We start from the raw sequence: 12776 nt of genomic DNA, 5'->3' as shown, positions 1-12776 counted from the left end.
ATCAAAATGAAGCATTACTGATACATTTAGACCTTTATACTGATTCCATTAGTTACAGAAAAGCCCAGAAAGCACTGCTGCTTCTTCAGAAAGAATGATCAAAATATCTCCTGAATGTTTTGTGAATATAAACACACCAAACCTCTTTTTACTGCGGAGACATTTTTAGGCAGTAACTAATGAACTAAACTTGGAGAAGCAATTGCTCAAACTCTCAACCCTTTTTCTTTTTGGGGCTAATATTTCGTCTACATTCACATTTTTAGTTCCTTTGACTGAGGCTCTTCAAATTACCTTTGCATATGAATTATTGTAAATGAATTGGCTTATCTAACATGCCTTATTCACCCATTCACACACACTCATAAAAGCACTTTGTGTTTTCTTTCTATAAACACATTGGATAGTAACGTGGGGTTCAGCATCTTGCCCAAGGATATGTTACTCTGCAGACTGGAGATTTATTTATATTTATATTATATTTGGAGATTTAGATTTATTTGTCTTTGCTGTTTGACTCCAGTGTGTAGATTCTTCCATCAGCTGATGCTGTGGTGAACAGCCATGGAGGTGTAATGGGTCCTGACCACTCTCTTTGAACCTAAGCAATGTTCTCTAACATCGGAACAGAAAGAGAACAAGATAAATAAAATATTTGTTATGTTACGGTGTCTTTGGGCACTTTTTCATACACATCGAGCCTGTGCTAGCATCCAGAGCAGCTGTGAGAGTTAGTTATTAGTTACTTAAAAAACTCTTTATTGTCATTGCACAGTCATACATGGTACAATAGTACAATGAAATTGGAAAACTGTCCCACGTCGGCACTACGTACAACACAACATGACGACACAGCACAGTAACTTAAGTAATAAAACAACAATGTGCACTACACACACTTTATTGTACATTAATTATCATTCTTGCACCTTGTTGTAAATATAAATATTGTTATTGTTGTTGCCCCCCAAAAATGTCCAGGGAGGTAGCCAATCAGGTCAGCTGTTAGCATTGATTAGGGCTATTGCCCTGTTGTAACAGCCGTCCTTGAGTCTGTTTGTCTGGGACCTCAGCAGCCTGAACCTCCTGCCAGACATAAAAAGAAAAATAATCTGATTCGCAGCTTCAAAAGTTGTAGCTCTTTAATCACAATACCGTATTACAGGCTGTCGATAGACAAATAAATTAAATTAAATACATTAAAAGTGAATTATATTAAAATTATATTGAAAAAAAAAAAAAAGCTTTAAAAACACACCGATTAGGTTTGTTTTTGTCACGACGGGCGGCCAACACAGGTAAGTGGACCCAAATGCAGACATATGGGCTCAAAATGTGGTCATAAATATTTTGTACTTGTAAATCAGTTTTGTACTTGTAAATCAGGATTTGTATGTGTAAAAAGAATTTGTGTGTGTGTAAAAAAGAGGGGCGCTTTTTTTGAACTGCAGGTCTTTGAAGGGAATAAATGCCCTTTTACATGCCAGCCCAGCGTTTTCCTTCATCACCACGAAGGAAAACAGTCTGTGGTCGTCTGAGTTTGGTGATTTTTGTGTCACAGGTCTACGTGCTTAATACAGGGACTTCCACAGCCTTTTCAACAGCGCTGCGGACCGCGGGGGGCGGGCAGTGTTTTGGAAATGACAGTCTTCATTACAAAGCTTTCTTCCTTATGAATTAGCATACATGTTTTTATTGAACATTTGAAGAACTAGCAAAAAAAAAAAACCCAAACTCTTGTAGAGGACATAAAGTCAGAGATAGAAACGACAAGGAGCAGGTGCATCTAGTACAGGTAGAGCTGCTGCAAAAACCCACAGAGCCCAGCAGCCAGCGCAACAAATTCTGGATCCTTTGCTTTTAGTTAGCAGTTAGCATTAGCAGCACATCCTGCGTCTGATGTGAAAGGACTTTTATGCTGCGCACTGTGATTCACAGCAATGGTCCCGGGTCAGCCCTGACTTTGTGTTAAACTAATCCTAAAGTAATGATGGTATTTCTAACCACTGACATACCACAACTTTATCCTTTCAACAGCTGCTGAAAGTTAGCGGACCTAGCTGCTATCAGATATTTATATAGAGATCCTCCAGCTTCAAACTGTATTACCCTTCAAGGACCTGCATTTCAAAAAAGTGCCCCTCCGACAGCCAAACCCATCTGTTCTCTGATTGGATTATTACATTTGTGATTGACATGACATTGACCAATCAGATGAAAGGAAGAAAAATAGGGTCAAAATTCGTACGTGTAACTTGCAGGGGGTTTTTGGCTAAGTCCACACACATATCTTTTTTACGCACACACAAATCTTTTTTACACATACAAATCTTTTTTTACACACATACAAATCCTGATTTACAAGTACAAAACTGATTTACAAGTACAAAATATTTATGACCACATTTTGAGCCCATACAGACACAGCTCGGAGGTATAGTGCAAACGAACAATTTATTTGGCACTCAAAAGTGGCACACAATGAAAGAGGGGAATGAAACAACACACTACACGTGAACTAAGGGCGAGAGGGAAAACACTAATATAAACTACCTACTAAACTAACGCAAAGCTTCTTATTATGATACTAAGAATCTGTAACTAAATACACACTGTGACTGGCAAGAACTAAAAGACAAGACTATTACTAGGGATGCTGTGGACAATCTCCACAATAATTGTCAAACAAGAATCACAGCAGCAAAGTCCAAAGGAAGAAGTCTCTTTATCTGGCGGGGAAAAACAGCCTGGGCACGATACTTGGAATTTCCCGGAGCAGGCACACGAGGTACAGGATTACAGGGTTTCTCTCTCTGAGTCACTGTAATGAAAGGTGAGCAGAGTCAATGCGAGCCCCACGCAGCAGTCTGTGGAGTGGAGGCAACAAAATGCATAGTCTTACTTGTCTGGGTAGAAGGCGAGGTTTGGAGGGGAATAGAGGTCCGTGTGAGGCTAACCATTTCGTGTACACTCACTGTGAAGTGTTGGGCAGGGAGGCAGGGAGGCAGGCAGGCGAGTAGCACCGAGAATAGAAAACAAACCAGCAACGGGAAGAAGAGTGGTTACTGACAGCAAGATCCAACCCTCTGTGAAGCTGCAGAGGCAAGTAGACAGGGTTAGCTTGAGAAAAACACTAAAACAGGATTTATTGAGCTATGACTCTCACTAACGTGCGTTAGCTGACATTCTGGTGTCTTGGCAAATTATGTATCCCCGACAGAATTTGTTTCCCCTGCGTTGGGACCTTGGCACAACATCGGACAGGATTATTTAAATAAACCAATGACATTTTGACTGATCATTATTTGTATCGTTCTGTAACTGTACAGAACTGTACTTAGCTAAAACTTCCAAAATTTCAGGAGCAATAAGTCTTTGGACAAGGGGGAACAAATTGTGGCAAGATCAGCCTGATATTATTTGTATCCCACTGTAACTTTACTGTATAAAGAGCTAACATCTCCAAAAATTCTGGAGTAGTTAGTCATTATAAGAAGTGTTTATGAACTAAAAATCACGATTGTTGGATACTGTTAGTCCATAATTTCGAAAGGCCAGTGCATGCTCCCGATGCAGGGGAAACAAATTCTGTTGGGGATACCTAGTTTGGCACGACACTGGCCAGGAATGTTTGAGAAAGCTGGTCTTAAGAGCCTGCCAGCTGATTACACACAGGTGCCACAAACGAGCGGGTGTGGTGACTCTGCCCAGTGATGGATTCACTGGCACGCAGGAAAACCCAGCACTCACCCGGACCATGACAGTTTTAGGTTAAGTTGATATCATCTTGCTGCAGTGCTTTCGTCCCAGAACATAAAGTTCACAGGAAGGACACATGCTCATCTCTACTCACACCACAATGAATTGAACATGACACCAAATCATATCCTCAGTATGTTCCATCGTGTAACTTTATGAACTTTTGTCATTCGTGTCTTTCCATAGCCAGTGAACATGAACACCAGCCTTCAGCAACATGCTGGCTGTCTGCAGTTGTTCATGACTGAAAACATTTTTTTCCTTGTCAGCTCCGGGCTGAGTACAAACAGTGCACACACTTGGGTTACACAGACACAGCACACCAGATCAATCAGGAATATTTCTTTAAATACTTTTCACATGACATAACTGCCACATGAAAGCATCAAAAGAAAGTTTTTAGCACCCGAAGAACACGGAGGTTCTGCATACCAGTAAAATTAAATACACATTCCCTTCTTCATTTTCCGCTGCTCTGGATATATCACAACGGGCCTCTAACAGACAATCAACAAAAGCCCATAAAATGGCTCTAACATTTTTTAACTTCAGTGAGTCAGAAGAATATTTTTGGCTTGTTTTAAAAGCTCTAAGGACAAATGCTTAAGGAATTATGCTAGGACAAGCTGAATGAACCTTTTGTTGTCCTCACTTCCTCTACAGTGGTATTCAGTTCATGCTTCCAGTGTCGCCTCACCTTATCAGTGACCTTCTTTCAGGAGGAAATATCAACTGTGAGTTAAAAGGAAAAAAACATCACTTGTGACTTCTTGCTAAATGATCTTTCTCATAGCATACTTGACTAAAACAAAGCTAGCATACCATCAAAGAGCATCTTTCACAGCAAAGTATACCTGTCACCGAAGACACCAGCCCAACTCTGTCTGCCGCTTCTAATATTCCTTTAGCAGAGAGCACTGGCTGGTTTTGCCTCGCCGAGACATCTTCTGACATTTGTTGGTGTTTTAAGGAAAAATATACATACCCCACCAACACACACACACACACACAGAAAGAGAGAGAGAACAATAAAAGAGAAGCAACACAGTCTTCCAGCAAAAATTATTATGACCTTTGACACCTGTTCCATTAAAAAACACAAAAAAAAAAACACTGAAAAAGAGCAAAACAACAAGAGAGAAAAGTGAAAGGAAGAGATGTAGAAGTTTGCAGAATAAAAATGTTGGGAAGAGAATAAGATGGAAAAGAATAAGAATAGACCAGAGCAGCAGAGAACAGAAACGGTGGCTCTTCTAAGAGCCTTTGGGTTCACGGGTAAGAGTGTAATAAGAGCGTAAGGTGGCTGAAAAGAATTATAAAACCATTAAACACATGGAAAGAAAGCGACTGGACTTCTTTAGGTTTCCTGGAGTCGTTTCACGTCTCATCCGAGAAGCTTCTTCGAGAAGCTTAATAAAAACAGTTCTGATAAGCACATTTGCAAAAACATCGAGAAGCTCAGTGATTATCCTCATCTTTCTTTTTACCACAAAATGTGCAAAGTTCTTCATCCCACTTGAGCATACACAACTATGCATGGCTGGACTGGAGGTGATTGGAGTAAACAGTGTACATGACCTTAATTGTCACGATCGAGAGCATCAATGGAATTACCCATTCAGTGTAGAAGACCAAAGTCTTTAGGTTCCTAACCCTAATACTTTTAAATACACTTTGTGTATATTTTACAGTGAAGGTCCAATATCCCCTACTCCCACCGTCTATATGAAAAATGGCTAATTTTCACAATTTTCACCTGGGTCCGCTGGAGACTGTTGACCTTCGCTTAACCGGAGACTTTCTCTCAGCTGAACACGGGATACGCACACACACGCACGAAACATGTACACTGATACGCACTATCACCCTCCCTCCCCCGAATCCAACGCCTCCTCCCATGCTTACCCCCATCCGATGTGGACAGCGGATCAGCTGGAGGCGCAATCGAAGATTGCAGCACTCCCAGATCCAGCTGTACGCACTGGAATATTCTCCCATGTTGCTTGTCTGTGTTTTATTGTGTTATGGTGTGTTGATATCTGTGTATTCCTGGATTATCCTTTTGTGTTACACATTTCAAAGTTTTTTTTTCCTTGCTTCCTAGCCTGACCTGTCTCCCCAATGTGATGTTTGTGTATGTACGGTCGGCAAGGTCTGTCATCTCGGTTGTGGGCAACTGCAACTGACAAATAAAGGCCATCTCATCATCTCATCATCCTGTCTTCCTCCTCTCACAACCGATGAGTGAGTCCTGCAGCAGTCCCTCAGTGCTTGTCCCGTTGTCAGGACCTGGGGCTTTGCGTTTGTTGATCCTGGCAAGGGATCGCCACACACTGTCTGGGGATAGTATCACCACCCGATCGTTGGGGGGGCGAAGTCTTCTGTGGGGTGAAGTTAATTAGTAAATTAATGGATGAAAGCTTCAGCTAAGAATCTGTATTTATTACTGATGCTCATTTGGGAAACAAAAACACTATTAAAAAAACTTCAGTCTCTTGTACAGGTGATTTTTTGGAGACTTGATTGGTAGTTGCTGACTACAAAGAATTTTACGACAATGTTATTGTTCTATAAGCATTAATATATACTTCAAAGACCTGATATCAAACTGTATGTAACATCTACTAATATATTTAATATTTACTTTAAAACTGAAACAGCACCGAGTCAGCAGCTGAGAGAAAAAGTGAAACGATCGAGAGCAGGGAGTGTCGTGTTGTCGCCGACTGTTTTATTCACAGCACGCGTTCTCGTAGCTTCACTGCTGTTGGAATACGTTTAATATGTGCAGCTTGTTACTAAATCACTGAATGAAGTGCAAACTGTGCATCAGATCACGTGAGTGGGTGTGGATTAACTTTGCTCTTCCTTTGACTGTGGAAGAGCAGCTACTAGAACACAGAACACACACATGAAGAACAGCTGAAGGGATTTCCACGTGTGCTTTATCAGGCTGTGTAAGCTTTAATGTTTAAATGGATTCAGTTGTAAGTTTCAGGGCTCTGATTTGCAGCCGTCACCTTAGAGATAAACAGCATCACTGAAAGCGTGACTTTTCAATAAAATAATGAACTGGAATTAAATGATTAATTTTACTGCTCTGTGCACGACATCACCAGAAAAAATTAATGAATTAATCATCCCTTGTCCTTATTACAACAGTTTTGTATTTTACTGGTATAGTTTTTTTGTTCTTTATAGAATTTTAATCACCATTTAACAACATCTGTAAAGTAGTTTAGCACGAATAGGAATCATTTTCTGTAGAAGAAGAGTCACATGATCCGTGAAACACCCCTCTTAGATTGGTCAGGTTGGTCAGCCCTTCCATGTAGACGTGAAGGGAAACTCTGGGTTAACTTACTGAGTTTATAACCAGCTTGTGACCGTTTATCCAGATCAGCAGTGTCAGAAATACATCATGAGTATGTTGAACGAGCTCCGTAGTAAATACTGAAGGGTTAACTCTGGGTTTTTTGTCCTACGAAGGTGGTTCAATCACCATGGTAACCTGTGCTGTAGCCCTAACCTACTCTGCAGAAGGCTAGGTTCCAGATTACAGATCAACAGGTGTGAAATCACAGACTGCTGACTAATCAGTTTTTAATGGGGCGCCGGTTGTAAACTGAAACATGCTTAACGGCAACATTTTTCCACATTTAGCTCAAAATCTTACAAAAACATGTTTTTTCGAGTCTTTAGTGCCGGAGGTTTTCGTAAAGCTTTTATTTTGGTATTTCCATTGACTGTACAATAAATTTGCATGTTAGCTAAATATTTAGTTTCCCGTAACATCTAGATTTAACATTTAGATTTAACATTTAGATTTAACATTTAAAATTGTGTTTTGAATATAGAAAGTTACAAATATTTTAGTAAATGTTGTAAAAAGTGACTGGAAAAAACATGACTTTGAGCTATATGTGGAAAAATGTTGCTGTTAATTTCAGAATGTTTCAGTTTACAAACGGCGCCCCATAATTCCTCCAGTAAAACAGCATCACCATTTCTGGATCCCTCAGACGTCTGCTTGAAGAGTAAGAGAGAGTCACGTGCTTCAGTTGTGCTTAATGTCTTTGCGTTTCCCTGATGAGTATCAGTAGTAAATATCGATTTTTATATGTTACTCTGTAATTGATTTTTGTTACATTTCAGCAGCAAACAATTGTACAACTATTTTATTTTATTATCTATGAATATATCATCCTAAAACAGAACACCTACACTCTACTTTCTGACCTCATATCAAGTTTTGAGCACAGATTAAGTCTTTGTTTGAACTGTTTTTATATTTGTTATACTTGGTCCTAATCTGCTGGAACTGTAGCCGCTCAAACACAGCACACGCATAAAGAACACCTGTTCCATCATTCAAATTAATTTGACTTGACCGAGAAACTAAAGCAATTTCCTCGTCTTATTTATTAGGATATGTGAGGGTAAGCTTTAATGTTTAAATGGATGCAGTTTAAAGTTTCATCTTAGAGATAAACAGCAGCACTGAGCATGGACTCAGCTACAAAATAATTATCTGGAATAAAAATGTTAATTTTACTGCTCTGTGCACTAAATCACCAGATTAACAATCATCTCTCACAGTGTTGGTGTTACTGTTATATTTTGTTATGTTTCTTTTATCATAGATTTTTAATCACCATTTGATAACATGTCTGGTGCAGGTGTCACAGTAATCATGTTCAGGGGAAGTGTCATATGATATGTGAACTGCTTCTAGGTTGGTCACAAGCTTTTTTGTAGATTTGCTGTAGAGAAAATCCAGAATTAATCCTGAAGTTACGTGGATGAGATGAACGCCTGCATTGTTTTTCAGGCCTCAGCACACTGAACATCCAGTGCGGATGGACTTTAGCAGACCTCATGTTCAGAAAATTCATTTTGCATTTTTCCATTTTCACCAGGTAGGTAGCAGCTATCAGGAGTAATTACATAGAAAAATGTTAAGTGGGGTTGTTTGATTCTTAGGGTTTTCTCTGCTATTGGAGAGTCTTTAACTTTGACCCTGAAATTATGTAAAAAGTAAAATAAGTCCAGTGGGATACATACCATGTTCCCCTTTAGACACACTCCTGCATGCTGGGGTATCTTTTCCACCAAGAGAGGCACAGCTGCTGTCTAAGTTGTGAATAAATTTATGTATACCATCCCAGGATAGTTTCCACTTCAAGAGCTCTGCAACAGAATCTCCATCCAGCCAAAAACCATCTCTGACACCACTTCCCATGGAGTATTCGCCATCCTGTGAGGCAGTACACCCAAACCTCTTGTTTGTCTTGAGTAAAAAGAAAAGAACTAAGCTAAGGAGAAAGGAGAGCTTGTCCGTGTTATCATCAATGTTCTCTGTAACTGGAAAACAAAGCTGAGAGAGGCTGGCAGGCAGAGTGTGAAGCAGTAGCCATGCTCTTTCCAAGGCAGAACTCAATGGAACTGTTAGTCACTGGAACATGATGTGACTTTGTGTTTATACGGTTAGAAAATAGAGTTAAAAGTGGGAAGGTTTGAGGGACAAGCCTGCACATTCAGATTGTTATGGGTGTGTTGAGTGGAAGCCTGCTATTGAGGACAGTGGCAGAACATAGACAAGATGAGTTTAAAAAATCCTGCAGCACGGATCATCTTCAGGAGTCAGATGTTTGAAAATTGGTGGTTGAAACATTGTATCCATCGTGCAACTACAAACAAGAACTGCTGTAAAGGAAACAGTGGCTGAGCAGCTCTTCCTTTTTGAAGCAGAACACTGTTTTGATCACACACAGAACCTCTTTGGCTTTCCAACATCCCTAAAAGGCTATCAGAAGACACGAAAAGAAAAGGAAAGGCCATCCAAGAGTTTGGGCTGGTAGCGCCATGTTTCTTTTATTTACAGCATGTTTTAAATGTATTATAGAGTCTCTGGTGGGGGAATGTGTTTTATATGTGCAGCTTGTTAATCTGAATACCTTACTAAAACCCCTGAAGTCCAAACTATGTATCTCATTGTCACAGGAATGTACATGTATTAATTTGGTGATTTACAAAATGTATAAAATGTTTACACTTGATTCTGAGCTGCTGGATTTGTAGCTACTAGAGCACAGAGTCCACCACAATAATACCTCAATAAATATAATTAATCTCATTTTTGATCTGTTTATATTTTATCTGTCCACTAAATCACCAGATTAGTGATAGACGATCATAGGTTGGTGTAGGTTTCATAGGGATTATTTTCTGTGGAGGAAAATCCATACGATCCATGAAATGTCTTTTTTCAATTGGTTAGATGTTGCCAAACCCACTCATTTAATTTGAACGTGCAGGGGAAATCTTGGGTTTACTTAGTGACTTGATAACTAGCTATGTGTGACTGTTTCTCCTGATCACCAACAGGTATGTGAATCCAGATACTGAAAAGATGCCCTGGGTGTGCTGAATGAGCCCCCAGCATTAGTTGAAATGAGACAACCCTGACTTATGCTGCCAGACTGAGGAGGAGGACTGGCAGCTTAGTAATAAGCTGAAGCCTGTGAAAAACTTTTAATTCAGTTGAAGGCCATTACACACAAGCCTGTTGTGAAAAAGTGATGCGAAATTCCTAATTTTCCAGGTCCAAACTTGTAATGGAATGTAGATACACATAAATTCATACTCAAAAAATGCATGTGTGTGGGATGAAGACGATGATGAGGTGGTGCTGTTTCTTTATTGGAGTTTTTTTTTTTTTTTTTTTAAACAAGAAAAGGAAGAAAATTAGATTCTGAGTTCAACCAACAACCAAGAGAAGGCAGCAGGGAGAAATTCATGGTTTGATCCAGGAACTGAAGCTGTGTCACAAACAATTTTGCAAATGCTTCTGGATGTCAGTGGGGCAAGCACTCAGCTCTCATGTTGACAGATCTGGGAACACATCTGAGGAAGCAGAGAAATAATTTCAGGGATTGACCTGGAGCCGTGCCTAGCTGTGTGTCAAAAGCATGGTCTGATTGGTCAGATCTGTTTATTCATATTCAAAAAAAAAAATCGGTAAAATCCAGGTTGGGTTGGAAAAAGAATTGTGGCAAATTCATCCAGTGAAAATACGCAGTTGGTGTGAATGGCCGCACTAAGAATAGGTAAGGGACAATTTTTTGTCCTTTTCCAACTTTATTCAATAGACTCAGGGTAGAGAGGACATGCAACATATGAAATATTTGCACAGATTTTACTGGTGGCTTTTAATCTTGTGCTTCCTAACTGGGAAAAAAAAGAAAGAGTTTTATTAATTAGTAAACGTCCATCTGATCCTTCTTCAGTTTCTATGTGATTTCTCAGACTGTCTGATTCAGCTCTCAGTTCAGACTAAATCTATAGCATACAGTGGATGAACATTTACGTAGATTTTGAAAATAGCCTCAGAGACACTGCTTTGAACTTTTTAATATACTCTACTGGCTTTTCTAAATATGTAAATAAGGCTACGCACCATTTTAATCACACCCCATCTTATCCTGCCACATGCTATAAAAACTGAAACATAGAGACCTTTAACAGTATTTCTGGAAAATAATCTTTTGTCACATTTCTTAATTTCTGGGATACGTGATTTCTTCACTCCATCAAGAGGGATGCAGGCAGTTAGTTATTATTGTTAGTCTTTGATTTAATTATAGATTTTAGTTATTGGTACTGGGGGAATTGTTCTTCCCCAACTCTATACTCGCAGACAAGCATACTGAAGGATATAAATGGATTATTCTGGGAAAAAGATTCCTTGGTGCTCCTATGTTGGAAAGTGGATGGAGTTAAGATATAACCAGAATTTAGGGTTATGCCAAATTGGGGAGTATTTATATGATGAAAGTGATGAATTTACTTTTGTTGGATTTCCACATTTAAGGGTTTTTTCAGTTTCACTTTAGTCTGCATGTTACTGTGTATTTTTCATTCATTTTATGACTTATTTAACCAAAAACTCGTTTCAGCTTTCCAAACAGTTTTCCAAAGAATGAATCCAGAACGAGGATCAAAGGCGCAGATGAAAGGAATGAGGCAGCTACACATTTTACAAAGACTGCTAAAGTTCCTGTTTGAACTGAAGAGCTTTGAAAATCCCTGGAAAATTTGAAATGGAAGGAATCAAAATGGAAATTTGTGGGACGCTTTCAGCTGATTCTTCACAACAGCAAATGTCTCTGAGCACCTTTATGAAGGCACAGAGAGGGTGCAGTCACATACACATGGACCGCTGACCCTCACTTTCATCCTTGCTTTTCCCTTAACATCTACATTATTTATTATGTATCTGCATCATTTTTTTATGTAGAGAACAAAAATGCAGCAAGTGAAGTTTAAAACTACCAGTTTTGTGTTCAGATAAAACTTCGGTGAGCTAACAAGAATAAAATGTTCATGATTAAAAACAGCATTTGTATCACAGCTTTGGTTTCATAATGAAGCAAAGTAGTTGAACGTTTTCACACCAAGTTATTAAGGTTATTTTCACCTTTCTGTAAAAATTCATTTTGTTATAATATGATGCTTATTTACTGTTTTTTTCCTTTTTTGTTACTTGCTGTTTCACAAAGAAGCAGTGTAAAGCTGCCCTGCATATATGTAGCATTTCATGATTTACATAATCATGTAAATGTCCTGCACTTGTCACAGACGTCCAAAAACAACCACCCAGTCTGAAGTTCAAACATCATATTCATGTCCAGTTTGGGTCATGTTGGACGTCCAAACTGGGACACAGTTTGGACGTCGTATAAATGTCCAGAATTGGTCATGGACCGTAGACCCGATATGGTGGGTCATGAATTCATCCTGTTTTAAGGGTGTTACATATTATACTTCCCTGTTGGTCATTTTTGCATCTTTTCTTTTGTTTCTAAACAAAGAAATCTTGTTTCTAATAAACACTTTATTTATTTTTATTTTACTGTAGTTAACTTGGCTGTACTAAAAATACCTGTTAATCAATTAACTAAAAAAAAATTTAAATTAAGAAACAAAAAAATACAATTACATTCATCAAAAATGAA

At 38.9% G+C, this 12776-nt stretch overlaps 1 long non-coding RNA gene across 1 annotated transcript; it reads right to left on the bottom strand.

Moving 5' to 3' along the window:
• Positions 1 to 2721: 2721 nt before the first annotated feature.
• Positions 2722 to 4481, bottom strand: LOC134624892 (uncharacterized). Its single transcript, XR_010093666.1, has 3 exons — positions 4457 to 4481; positions 2903 to 3094; positions 2722 to 2821 (listed from the first exon to the last, which is right to left on the bottom strand). It is a non-coding gene; the product is annotated as an uncharacterized LOC134624892 (long non-coding RNA).
• Positions 4482 to 12776: the final 8295 nt, after the last annotated feature.

The sequence above is a fragment of the Pelmatolapia mariae genome, linkage group LG1 (genome assembly GCF_036321145.2).
Source record: "Pelmatolapia mariae isolate MD_Pm_ZW linkage group LG1, Pm_UMD_F_2, whole genome shotgun sequence".
NCBI lineage: Eukaryota > Metazoa > Chordata > Actinopteri > Cichliformes > Cichlidae > Pelmatolapia > Pelmatolapia mariae.
The sequence above is the reverse complement of the archived record's forward strand: the minus strand, read 5'-3'. Positions and strand labels throughout refer to the sequence as shown.